The sequence below is a fragment of the Canis lupus genome, chromosome 1, assembly GCF_011100685.1.
Source record: "Canis lupus familiaris isolate Mischka breed German Shepherd chromosome 1, alternate assembly UU_Cfam_GSD_1.0, whole genome shotgun sequence".
NCBI lineage: Eukaryota > Metazoa > Chordata > Mammalia > Carnivora > Canidae > Canis > Canis lupus.
The window spans coordinates 113267429-113281484 of NC_049222.1; the positions used below are offsets into that span (position 1 = coordinate 113267429).

The window sequence follows — 14056 nt, forward strand, 5'->3', positions numbered from 1 at the left end:
TGTGACTTTTTATTTTTTTTTAATTTTTTTTATTTATTTATGATAGTCACAGAGAGAGAGAGAGAGGCAGAGACACAGGCAGAGGGAGAAGCAGGCTCCATGCACTGGGAGCCCGATGTGGGATTCGATCCCGGGTCTCCAGGATAGCGCCCTAGGCCGAAGGCAGGCGCCCAACCGCTGCGCCACCTAGGGATCCCAAAAGATACCTATATTTAGCCAGCATATGTGTAGAAAAGAAGACGGGGTTTTTTTTTTTTTTTTTGAAGCTTTTCACAAAATATTGGAACAAAAAGTACCTCTGTATCACTATGATATGTATAAAAATGACAAGGTTATCTGAAGCTTCTCACAAAATATTGTCACTATAAATCCTGTATTTGGCCAGCTTATGTGTGTGATAAAGAACAGGGTTTTTTGAAGTTTTTCACAAAATATTGAAACTGAAAATACCTACATTTTGCCACAATATGTATAAACAAGAGGACAAGGGGTTTTTTCAACCCTCTCACAAGAAGCAATATTAGGAGGCATGAGGGGAAAAAAAAAACAATGGCTTTCGTTGAGATAAAAAACATCCGATTGACATGTTTGAGATAAAAAAACACCCGATTGAGATGTTTGAGATAAAAAACATCGGATTAAAAAAAATCCGATTGAGATGTTTGAGATAAAAAACATCCAATATCAAAAAAAAAATCCAATTTCAAACTTTATGGGGTTATTTTTATTGATGGAGGATTTTCCTTACATTTGTGGAGCCTATAAAAAGGCCACAGGGTCATTGACTCAAATCATAAGCAAATTATTAGTAGTCATATAAATTTACCAACAAATTGATTTGTACTATTTTGGGACCTATTTCAACCTATTTTCAGAGGGCTCACAAGATTTATAAACATAAAGGATATAATTCTAAAGTGGCACAACTTCTCCAGAAATGAGACACAGAGATCACGTGCCCAGCTCCTACTGTGTAGCAGTGACTATTAAAGGCTGGCTCTCTAGGCTTCACATCTTCTTTGGGACCGAAGCAGACAAGGGGACACTGCCTATGTTCTGTAACAGGTCAGTTATGCTCAATATCAAACTTTGGATCACAGAATTAATGGTGGAAGTTGTAGCTACCTTTATCCTGGGTAAGATAAGAAGTTATGTTCCTGCATTGTTCGTGACATGGCCGGACAACCAATGGAAATTCCTGGGTTGTTTCAAAAAGATGTGCCAGTTTATGGTGAAGAAGACCCTTATTTATGTCCTGAGTTCTCTTGCGTCCATTATACACAATCTAATTGTTGGAGAAGTCTTCATCAATAAGCTATATTACTTTCTACACAAAAAGATGGTTTCTGAACCCACAGCTGTGGTTGTCGTTTAGCTACTCTTACACCTACTCACCCTGCAGTCGTTGGGGGGATACTTGGCACCCGGAGGAGAGCAAAGGACTTTCCTCGCTTATCTACTGCCACTGGAGGCTTGTGTGCATGCTCGGCTCCCTCCCCGAGCCTGGCCCATTCTATCCTCTCACAAAGAACATAATAACATAAGAACATTTAAATAAATAAATAAATAATAAATAAATATATATATAAATAAATAAATAAATAAATAAAATCTCAATTTTTTAGAAGAGGATATACGTAAAAATGTGGCCAGAGGTTTTGTTTGTCTTTTTTTTGTTTTGTTTTTTGTTTGTTGTTTTTTGTTTTTTGTGGCCAGAGGTTTTGAAACCTGTCACAAACTATTGTCACAAAAAATACCTACGTTCACCCAGGATATGTGTAAGAAAGAGGTTGGGTTTTCGAAGCCTTTCACAAATTCTTGTCACAAAAGAAATGTGTATGTTAGACCAGGGTACATGTATAAAAGAGGATATGGTTTTTGAAAGCGTGTCACACACAAAAGTTGTCACAAAAAATAACTAGGTTCAGCCAGGAGACGTGTAAAACACAGGACAAGGTTTTGAAGTCTTTTTCACAAAATAGTATTAAAAAATACCTATGTTCAGCCAAGATATGTGGAAAAAAGAGGACAGGGTTTTTTGAAACTTTTCACAAAATATTGTCACAAAAGATACCTATATTTAGCCAGCATATGTGTAGAAAAGAAGACGGGGTTTTTTTTTTTTTTTGAAGCTTTTCACAAAATATTGGAACAAAAAGTACCTCTGTATCACTATGATATGTATAAAAATGACAAGGTTATCTGAAGCTTCTCACAAAATGTTGTCACTATAAATCCTGTATTTGGCGACCTTATGTCTGTGATAAAGAACAGGGCTTTTTGAACTTTTTCACAAAATATTGAAACTGAAAATACCTACATTTTGCCACAATATGTATAAACAAGAGGACAAGGGGTTTTTTTCAACCCTCTCACAAGAAGCAATGTTAGGAGGCATGAGGGGGAAAAAAAAAACCAATGGCTTTAGTTGAGATAAAAAACATCCGATTGACATGTTTGAGATAAAAAAACACCCGATTGAGATGTTTCAGATATAAAACATCCAATTTCAAAAAAAAAATCCAATTTCAAACTTTATGGGGTTATTTTTATTGATGGAGGATTTTCCTTACATTTGTGGAGCCTATAAAAAGGCCACAGGGTCATTGACTCAAATCATAAGCAAATTATTAGTAGTCATATAAATTTACCAACAAATTGATTTGTACTATTTTGGGACCTATTTCAACCTATTTTCAGAGGGCTCACAAGATTTATAAACATAAAGGATATAATTCTAAAGTGGCACAACTTCTCCAGAAATGAGACACAGAGATCACGTGCCCAGCTCCTACTGTGTAGCAGTGACTATTAAAGGCTGGCTCTCTAGGCTTCACATCTTCTTTGGGACCGAAGCAGACAAGGGGACACTGCCTATGTTCTGTAACAGGTCAGTTATGCTCAATATCAAACTTTGGTTCACAGAATTAATGGTGGAAGTTGTAGCTACCTTTATCCTGGGTAAGATAAGAAGTTATGTTCCTGCATTCTCCTTGACTATACTGGAGAACCAATGGAAGTTCCTGGGTTGTTTCAAAAAGATGTGCCAGTTTATGGTGAAGAAGACCCTTATTTATGTCCTGAGTTCTCTTGCGTCCATTATACACAATCTAATTGTTGGAGAAGTCTTCATCAATAAGCTATATTACTTTCTACACAAAAAGATGGTTTCTGAACCCACAGCTGTGGTTGTCGTTTAGCTACTCTTACACCTACTCACCCTGCAGTCGTTGGGGGGATACTTGGCACCCGGAGGAGAGCAAAGGACTTTCCTCGCTTATCTACTGCCACTGGAGGCTTGTGTGCACGCTCGGCTCTCTCCCCGAGCCTGGCCCATTCTGTCCTCTCACAAGGAACACTGGCTCACAACTGTGAGTGGAAACATTGATATTGAAACCCTAATGCTCAGCAGCCTGACAGGGAGGCCGGAGACCAATGTGCAAGTTGGTCTGATCCGCCTCCGCGTCTGATGTCACATGAACTTGCAGCCCGTACCAACCGACACACAGCTCCGTTCTGCCACAGTTGTCACAAGGAAGCTTATTTCGCTGAACTCCACCCAGTGACACCGTCTCTATGTGGCAAAGCCAGTTATTTATGCTGCATCGATCCTAATCCTTTCAGAAGAACTTCTACAACCTATGGTGTTACCTTCATCAATTGAGCCCCTCACCCCCTCAGCCCCCAGAGCACATTTGGTTCTTCTTGAATCTGTGTCTCCTTGATTTCTTTTTTTTCTTTTCAAGATTTTATTTTTTTCATCAGAGACACACACACACAGAGAGAGAGAGAGAGAGAGAGAGTCAAAGACACAGGCAGAGGGAGAAGCAGGCTCCATGCAGGGAGCCCGACGTGGGACTTGATCCCGTGTCTCTAGGATTAGGCCCTGGGCTGAGGCAGTGCTAAACCGCTGAGCTACCTGGGCTGCCCCTTTGATTTCAGTACAGTTTTTTTTTGTTTTGTTTTTTTGTGTGTGTGTTTGTTTTTGCAGCCTCAACTCTGTCCTGTTTCACATACTGAGCAAATAAAGTTCCTTTCAGGCAATGGCATGTCTGCAGCCTTACTGCTCCATTCTAGGCTGATTTCCTTCCAACCCTGTGTAGCTTAGGGTCTGTTGCAAGGCACCGAGGAAGAGGAGGGAAAACCAGGGTGATGGATAGAGAACTCCATGGCTTGGCAGGGGTTGGGGAGGGATGGGTACGCAACCTGGGTGATATATGCTGAATGGAGGATGGGGGTGGAGGTGGTTTCCAAGGCTGATGGTCTGGGACACGGCAGCCCAGAAGGCTCTGGGGATGTGTCCCCTTTCCCGGAGAAGTTCAAAGTCTGACACAGAGAACTCTGAACTGGTTGAAAGCATCTTTACCACTTGTAAGGCATATATCCCAAATTTGACCAGGGTAGAGCCAGCCTCTTGAGGACTGAGCTGGGGGAAGGGACAGCTCCCCGCAAACTCATCTTCAAGGGACCCATGTTGGGATGGGTGATGGTGAAATTCAGAGGGCTCACGAGAACGCGCCCCTTGGGTCAGGAGAAACCCTGTGGAGGGGAAAGGATGTGAGTGGAATGACCTTCCCCAGAGCACCTCGCAGGTCCTGAGGCTGCCCTGGAAGTTTGAGCCTGCCTCATTTCGATCTGTGCCCAGCATTGAGTTGGCTTCTACCTCTCCCTCTGCACATTCCCCCTCTCGTGCCCTCTTTCTAACAAATAAATAAATAAAATATTTTTAAAGACTATTTATGTATTATGAGAGACATACACTCAGAGGCAGAGGCGTAGGCAGAGGGAGAAGCAGGCTCCCCGTGGGAAGCCCGATTTGGGACTCCATCTCAGGATGCCAGGATCATGACGTGAAGCCAAGGTAGACACTCAACCACTGAGCCACCCAGGCACCCATTAATAAATAAAATTTTTAATAAATATTTTAATAAATAAAAAATCAGTAAAGAGGGGGGCACTTGACAGGATGAGCACTGGATGTTGTACTAGTGTTGGCAAATGGAACTCCAATAAAAAGGTATACAAAAAAATCAGTAAAATCAACAATGGGCAAAAATGTCAAAGAGACATTTCTCCGAAGGTATACAGTGGCCACCCAGCTTCTGAGGAAATGCTCAACATCGCTAATCATTACAGAAAGCAAATAGAACACTAATATATATCAAGTCACACCCCCATCAGGATAGTCACCATCAACAACAATAAGCAAGGGATCCCTGGGTGGCGCAGCGGTTTGGCGCCTGCCTTTGGCCCAGGGCGCGATCCTGGAGACCCGGGATCGAATCCCACGTCGGGCTCCCGGTGCATGGAGCCTGCTTCTCCCTCTGCCTATGTCTTTGACTCTCTCTCTCTCTCTCTCTCTCTCTCTGTGTGACTATCATAAATAAAAAAATAAATAAAAAAAACAACAATAAGCAAAAGGACCCCAAACCCAAATACCATAAATTAATGTGTGTTGGTGAGGATCTGGAGAAATCGGAACCCTGGCAAATGTTGGTGAAAAAGTAAAATGGCACACCAGACATCAGCTTGGAACATGGTGCCGGGTTTCCTCCAAATTAAGAAATAGACTTACCATGTGATGGAGCCAACTCCTTATTCATTTTACATCTGTAAGAACTGAAAGCCAACAGTATGAAGGGATCCCCGCTCATCCCTGTTCATCGCAGTGTTGTTCACAAGAGTCAAGATGTAGACGCAGCCCACGTGTCCACGCACAGAGGAACGGAGAAAGATCATGGGGCATCCAGCTCCAGTGGAACGAGCATCGATCCTAAGGAAGAAGTGAGTTCTGGACCCGCTGCCACATGAAATGAGCAGGTCGCAGCAAGACAAATACCCTATGATTCCACTTGTATGTCCTACCCGTCATAGTCAAATTTATAGAAACAGAAAGAAGACATGTGGGGCTGGTGGGGGCGAGGAGGAGCAAACAGGAAACTGTGGGTACAGACTTCCTGTTACAAAACGAACGGGTGCTAGAGATGCATTGTACGCCCCTGAGAATATTGATACCCCTGCTCATCTGTATCCTGGTTCCCGGTGAATGGTAGGGAATGTAATGTTATGAGTTTTTCACCATAATTTTTAACAGATTTAAGGAAGAAATTGGGGTGAAGATCCCTGGGGCCCTTGAAACCTTCCTGCCTTCCAAGAGGAAGCTCTGGGTGTGACCAATACAAAGTGTTGGTGGGTGAGGTTCATTTTGTGTTCCCAGCCAGCCCGTTTCAGCCTCCCATGGCAGCTCATGGGGCTCTGAGCCCCTCCAGAGTCCATAACAGGGAAGAGGCTCGAGGCTCCAGGGGTTCTCAGGAGTTGAGGGGCCAAGGTGGGAGGAGAAGGGCTGAGCAGGGATGGAAAGATGGGTAGAGGAGCAGCTGTGTGGGAGGGGGGCAGATTGAGGGATTCAAGACAGCCAAAGAGTCTAAGATGTGGCATTAAAAAAAAAAAGAAGGAAAGAAAGAAAGAAAGGAGGAAAGGAAGAAAGAAGAAGAAGAAAAGGGAGCGACCGGGTTGCTGAATACCTAGAGCATGAAACTCTTTCCTCAGGATGGTGGGCTCAGGCCCCAAGTAGAACTTATTTAAAAAAAAACAAAAAAAAAACAGGGATCCCTGGGTGGCTCAGCAGTTTGACGCCTGCCTTTGGCACGGGGCACGATGCTGAGGTCCCGGGATCGAGTCCTGAATCGGGCTCCTGGCATGGAGCCTGCTTCTCCCTCTGCCTGTGTCTCTGCCTCTCTCTCTCTCAAATAAATACATAAATAAATAAATAAATAAATAAATAAATAAATAAATAAATAAATATTTTTTTAAAAGTTCTTAGGCTCAGTTGTTTGAGGGTCTAAGTTATGAACTCAGGTCAGGTCTTGGTCTCAGGGTTGTGTGTTCGAGCCCCCTGTGGGGTGCTATGCTTACATGGAGCCTAATTTAAAATATTCTTTTAATATAAAAATAAAATAAATATGAATACTCATTAAAACTCGGTGGTTTAGCACTTGCCTTCAGCCCAGGGCACGATCCTGGAGTCCTAAGATCGAGTTCCACGTCTGGCTCCCTGAATGAAGCCTGCTTATCCCTCTGCCTATGTCTCTGCCTCTGTGTGTGTGTGTGTGTGTGTGTGTGTGTGTGTCTCACGAATAAATAAATAAAATCTTAAAAAAATAATAATAATAATAAATAAAATGAGGGGAGGCCTGGATGGCTCAGCAGTTGGGCATCTGCCTTTGCTCATGGAATGATCCCAGTGTCTCAGGATCAAGTTCCACATCGGGCTTCCTGCATGGAGCCTGCTTCTCTCTGCCTATGTCTCTGCTCTCTCTCTCACTCTGTGTCTCTCATGAATAAATAAATAAAATGTATAAATAAATAAAATTAAAAATTAAAAAAAGAAGAATGAGGACAGGGGATGATGAGGGCGACAACTTAGATGAGCAGGTTGGAAGATTCCTGAGTCCGGTGTTCTGTGTGGCCTTTGAAGCTCCCTTGTGTTTAAGAATACCTTTGCCTTTTCTGAAGATATTACATGCCCTTCCTCCACTGTATATTCTTGGCTCCTTTCCTATAAATTATTTATTTATTTATTTATTTACGCATTTATTTATTTATTTGTTTGTTTATTTTAAAAGATTATGTATTTATTTATTCATGACAGACGGAGAGAGAGAGAGAGGCAGAGGGAGAAGCAGGCTCCACGCAGGGAGCCCAACGTGGGACTCGATCCCGGGTCTCCAGGATCAGACTCTGCCTGGGCTGAAGGCGGCGCCAAACCGTTGGGCCATCGGGGCTGCCCTGCAAATTTCTTTTTAAGATTTTATTTATTTATTCATGAGAGAAACAGAGAGAAGCAGAGACACAGGCAGAGGGAGAAGCAGGCTCCCTGCGGGAAGCCGGATGCAAGACTCAATCCCAAGACTCTGGGATCGTGATCTGAGCCAAAGGCATACGCTCAACCCCCCGGGCGCCCCTTATGTACTATTTCAAATATAAACCCAAATTTGCCCGGTGAGGACAAGTTTCTCCCACAATCAGTTGCTTTGGTGTGAAAGTACTCAGATTCAGAAATGGTGTATGAATTCAATGGGCTCAAATTAGGTCAATTGTAAAGACTTTTCACCCTCAAGAACATGCAGTGCCCTCCTGTTACAACCACCCGACAAAGTGTCAACAATTTCGGAGCAGTGGATCCAGGAGAGTGAGAGCTCCAGCAGGAGCACCATGTGCATTCACTCAAATTGGATTAAAGGCTTGAGTATAAGATCTAAAACCATGAGACTACCAGAAGAAAACACAAGCAGTAAGTTCCTTGGCATCAGTCTTGGCAATTATTTTTTTGGATGGCAATGAAAGTCAAAATCAATAAGTGGGTGGAACCTCATCAAGCTGAAGAGCTTCTGCACAGCAAAGGAAACCATGAGGAAATGAAAAGGCAACCCACCAAGTGGGAGAGACATTTTAAATCATATGTCTGGTAAGGGATTAATATCCAAAATTTGGAATACCCAAAAATATAGAAAGAGGGGTGCACGGAGTTGGGGGTGCCAGGGTGGCTCAGTTGGTTGAACATCTGACTCTTGATTTCAGCTCAGGGTCATGATCTCAGCATCCAGGGCCTGAGCTCAGAGTTGAGCTCCGGACTGATTGTGGAGACAGTCTGCTTAGGATTCTCTCTCTCTCCCTCTGCCCCTCCCCCTCACTCATGAGCACTCTCTTGCTCTCTCTCAAATAAATAAATAATCTAAAAAAACCCCACAGAAAGCAATATGGTGAGTCCTCCAAATATTAAAAATAGAACTATCATCTGATCTAACGGTTCCACTTCTGGGTATATGACCAAAAGAAATGAAATCACCTCCTGAAAAACATACCTGCACCCCCAGGTTTACGGTGGCATCATTCACAAAGGCCAGGATACAGAAACATCCTAAAAGTCTGTTGAGGAATAAATGGGTAAAGAAAAGGTGGGAGGGATCCCTGGGTGGCGCAGCGGTTTAGCGCCTGCCTTTGGCCCAGGGCGCGATCCTGAAGACCCGGGATCGAATCCCACGTCGGGCTCCTGGTGCATGGAGCCTGCTTCTCCCTCTGCCTGTGTCTCTGCCTCTCTCTCTCTCTCTCTCTCTGTATGACTATCATAAATAAATAAAAAAAATTAAAAAAAAAAGAAAAGGTGGGATCTCATACAATAGTATATTATTCACCCACAAAAAGGAAGAAACTCTTGCCTTTTGTGACAACATGGATGGACAACATGGATGAGGATATTGTGCTAAGAGCAGCCAGCGAGTCAAAGAGAGACAGATACTCTATGATCTTGCTTACAGGTGGAATCTGACAGAGAACTGTCTGCAGTTGCCTTGCCTGAGGGGCAGGGGGTGGTGGGGATGAGTAAAGGTGATCAAAAGATCAAATCTCCCAGATACATAAGTCCTAGAGGCGTAATGCACAGCGTGGTGACTACTGTTAAGGATACTGCATTGCAGGGGCACCTGGGTGGCTCAGTGGTTGAGCGTCTGCCTTTGGCTCAGGGCATGATCCTGGGGTCCCAGGATCGAGTCCTGCATCGGGGTCTCTGCATGGAGCCTGCTTCTCCCTCTGCCTGTGTCTCTGCCTCTCCCTCTCTGTGTCTCTCATGAATAAATAAATAAAATCTTTTAAAAAAAATACTGCATTGCATTTTTGAAATTTGCTAAAAGCAAAAAGTATGACTACACGAAGTCATGGACATTAACTATGCTTATTGCGGTGATCACTTCACAATGTATACATATATCGAATCAGTGTGCCGTACACCTAGACTAATCCAACGTTACACGTCCATTTCATCTGGGAAAAAAGATATAAAAGGCAGTATTTCTGTCCTCTAAAGCCATCGAACAGAGAACCAAAATAGGGTGAAGAACATAGAGTGAGGGTTTCACGGGGAGATCCTGTTCCTTTGTATAGGAAAGTTAATGAAATTCTTCACTGGAGGAATCCCTGGGTGGCTCAGCAGTTTAGCGCCTGCCTTTGGCCCAGGGCATGATCCTGGAGTCCCGGGATCGAGTCCCACATCGGGCTTCCTGCATGGAGCCTGCTTCTCCCTCCTCCTGTGTCTCTGCCTCTCTCTCTCTCTCTCTCTCTCTCTCTCTGTGTGTGTGTGTGTGTGTGTCTCATGCATAAATAAATAAAATCTTAAAAAAAAAAAGAAATCCTTCATGGTGGGGTGACATCTGAGATGGGAAGAGAGGGCGGGAGCAGTGCTGCGAGTCTCCGGACAAAGATGATTTCCTGGAAAGGGAATAGATGCTGGGGAGCAGGGGGAGACCCAAGCTTGCGTGAGAGTTGAGGAAGGGTCAGAAAGCCCCTGTGGCCGGAACACATGGGGTGAGTAGGACAGCGCAGTATGGGCAGGAGCCAGGTTGGGTAGGGGCAGTGCTACTCAAAGGGCTGTCTGCAAGGAGGGGAGGAGCCTGGCCCAGGAGGCAGACGGTCCACATCACTAAGCGCCCTGTTGATTTCCACTAACATTTTCTTCATTGCAAGACTTTCTCAACTCAGGCGCTAACTTGACAGACCTGCTGGAATCTTCTTACAGACCAGCATTCCTAGTAGCTCCAACGTAGGACCTGTGGGCTGCAGGGACTTTGGGTTTTGATGTGACTCACAGGTGAGCAACATAAGGGCTTTGAGCAGAGGAACAACCCTGGGTTTTTGTTTTTAAGATTTTATTTATTTATTCATTCATGAGAGATACAGAGAGAGAGAGAGAGAGAGAGAGAGAGAGAGAGGCAGAGACACAGGCAGAGGGAGAAGCAGGCTCCATGCAGGGAGCCCGACACAGGAATCGATCCTAGGTCTCCAGGATCACCCCCTGGGCTGAAGGCAGCGCTAAACCGCTGAGCCACCCAGCTGTCCCTGTTGCTACTTCCTAGAGGGGAAAAACTGGGAAACCAAGACACTGTGCTGGCTTCGGGACGCAGCACCCCTACAGCTTCTTGGTAGCAGCAAGGTCACAGGATCGAGTCCCACATCGGGCTTCTTGTGGGGAGCCTGCTTCTCCCTCTGCCTCTGTCACTGCCTCTCTCTCTCTCATGAATAAATAAATAAAATCATAAAAAAAAAGAAGTAGCAACAGCTTCCTTAGCAAGCTGGATCTACAGGCCCTCCTAGGAGTTCTTTCTGGAAGCTGCCGCAGGAGCCTGCTTCCAAAGATATAAGTAAAAAATAAAAATTAAGTTAAGTAAGTAATATTCCCTAAAAAAGGAAAGCAGGCCATTTACTGATGGGTGATGATCTATCGACTGAAGATTATGAGGTTTTCTTTAACTGAGATTACGAGGTTTTCTTTTTTAAAGATTTTATTTATGCATGAGACACACACACACAGAGGCAGAGACACGGGCAGAGGGAGAAGCAGGCTCCTGGCAGGAAGCTTGATGCGGGACTCGAACCCAGGACCCCGGGATCACGCCCTTAGCCAAAGGCAGACGTTCAACCAGGGAGCCACCCAAATGCCCCAGATTTTGAGTTTTTCATTCCATCCCCCTGATGTCAAAAAAGGCGAGACAGAGAGAGAAGTCAGTCCCCATCATATGTTATATGGGCAAAGACTGAAGAAGTTTGGGCTTCTGGGACTAATCTTAATCAGCTGTGTATGGCTGGCCCAGAGCAGACCTATTTTTTTTTTTTTTTTTTTTTCAGAGCAGACCTATTTTGATGGGGATGACCCGAAACCCCAGGGAGACGTGAGCTCGTTGTCATGCAGCCCCTCTGCAGCTCGAACATGGAATGATTACTCTAGTCCCCATATCCACACCGGGAGCAAAACCGATTGGGGCTCCCTCCCAGGAGGAGGGACGTTCCTTCGTCTTGTATTGGCGACCACACTGGACGTTGCTGTGGTAAGCCTGTGTCGCTGTGTGTTGTGCCTAAGAGTGATCCCAGGAAAGCCCTGGCTTCTCTGTCTGCGGCCACTTCGGGGAGATGTGGGGGGAACAGCTCCAGCTCCCCTGCAGGAAGGCCCTCATCTCTGCTCAACACCCTCTGAGGCTACTTAGTGATTTTTCACCTTTAGGTGCTAAAGTCTTCCCTCTTGGAAAACGGGGACTTGGTTGCTCCCTTCCCCATCACCACGACACATGAGCAATCTCCCAATAGTCTCTGCACTATTTTCCTAAGACCAATATTTAGTGTAGACGTTGTTATGTCTATTTAATGCCCGTCACGTTTGAGGCAAAGAGTTGTGATCACCGGCCCCAACCTTGGATTGTGGAGTCAAAACTGTGTATCTGGGACGCCTGGGTGGCTCAGTGGTTGAGTGTCTGCCTCTGACTCAGGGTGTGATCCTGGGGTCCTGGGGTGGAGCCCTCATCAGGCTTCCCTGCCCGGAGCCTATTTCTCCCTCTGCCTGTGTCTCTGCCTCTCTGTGTCTCTCATGAATAAATTAAAAAAATCTTTTTTTAAAAAATGTGTATCGGGATCCTTGGGTGGCTCAGTGGTTTAACACCTGCCTTTGGCCCAGGGCGTGATCCTGGAGTCCTGGGATCGAGTCCCACATCAGGCTCCCTGCATGGAGCCTGCTTCTCCCTCTGCCTGTGTCTCTGCCTCTCTGTCTCTCTCTGTGTAACTATCATGAATAAATAAATAAAATCTTTAAAAAAAAAATCCAATTGAGATTTTGAGATAAAAAACATCCGATTGAGATGTTTGAGATAAAAAACATCCAATTGAGATGTTTGAGATAAAAAATATCTGATTTCAAAAAAAAAAAAAAAAAACGATTTCAAACTTTATGGGGTTATTTTATTGGTGGAGTGATTTTCGTTTCATTTGTGGAGCCTATAAAAAGGCCACAGGGTTATTGATGACTCAAATCATAGGCAAATTATTAGTAGTCATATGAATTTACCAACAAATTCATTTGTACTACTTTGGGACCTATTTCAACCTATTTTCAGAGGGCTCACAAGATTTATAAACATAAAGGATGTAATTCTAAAGTGGCACAACTTCTCCAGAAAAGAGACACAGAGAACACGTGCCCAGCTCCTACTGTGTAGCAGTGACTATTAAAGGCTGGCTCTCTAGGCTTCACATCTTCTTTGGGACCGAAGCAGACAAGGGGACACTGCCTATGTTCTGTAACAGGTCAGTTATGCTCAATATCAAACTTTGGTTCACAGAATTAATGGTGGAAGTTGTAGCTACCTTTATCCTGGGTAAGATAAGAAGTTATGTTCCTGCATTGTTTGTGACATGGCCGGACAACCAATGGAAATTCCTGGGTTGTTTCAAAAAGATGTGCCAGTTTATGGTGAAGAAGACCCTTATTTATGTCCTGAGTTCTCTTGCGTCCATTATACACAATCTAATTGTTGGAGAAGTCTTCATCAATAAGCTATATTACTTTCTACACAAAAAGATGGTTTCTGAACCCACAGCTGTGGTTGTCGTTTAGCTACTCTTACACCTACTCACCCTGCAGTCGTTGGGGGGATACTTGGCACCCGGAGGAGAGCAAAGGACTTTCCTCGCTTATCTACTGCCACTGGAGGCTTGTGTGCATGCTCGGCTCTCTCCCCGAGCCTGGCCCATTCTATCCTCTCACAAAGAACATAATAACATAAGAACATTTAAATAAATAAATAAATAAATAAATAATAAATAAATAAATAAATAAATAAATAAAATCTCAATTTTTTAGAAGAGGATATACGTAAAAATGTGGCCAGAGGTTTTGTTTGTCTTTTTTTTGTTTTGTTTTTTGTTTGTTGTTTTTTGTTTTTCGTGGCCAGAGGTTTTGAAACCTGTCACAAACTATTGTCACAAAAAATACCTACGTTCACCCAGGATATGTGTAAGAAAGAGGTTGGGTTTTCGAAGCCTTTCACAAAATCTTGTCACAAAAGAAATGTGTATGTTAGACCACGATACATGTATAAAAGAGGATATGGTTTTTGAAAGCGTGTCACACACAAAAGTTGTCACAAAAAATAACTAGGTTCAGCCAGGAGACGTGTAAACCACAGGACAAGGTTTTGAAGTCTTTTTCACAAAATAGTATTAAAAAATACCTATGTTC

General features: G+C 43.9%; 2 long non-coding RNA genes across 8 annotated transcripts in view; one reads left to right on the forward strand and one right to left on the reverse strand.

Annotated features, from left to right (window-relative positions):
- Positions 1–14056, reverse strand: part of LOC100688849 — a 72715-nt gene that overhangs the window by 30140 nt on the left and 28519 nt on the right. For 6 of the 7 annotated variants that reach the window (XR_005354596.1, XR_005354601.1, XR_005354598.1 and 3 more), the window contains one exon: positions 5576–5773. This is a non-coding gene — a long non-coding RNA (uncharacterized LOC100688849). Of the gene's footprint in view, positions 1–5575; positions 5774–8864; positions 8929–14056 lie in introns of all 7 variants that reach the window. The other variant, XR_005354599.1, reaches the window with a different exon arrangement.
- LOC119876007 lies at positions 675–13626 on the forward strand. The gene is made up of 3 exons (XR_005354612.1): positions 675–1065; positions 2701–2890; positions 12933–13626. It is a non-coding gene; the product is annotated as an uncharacterized LOC119876007 (long non-coding RNA).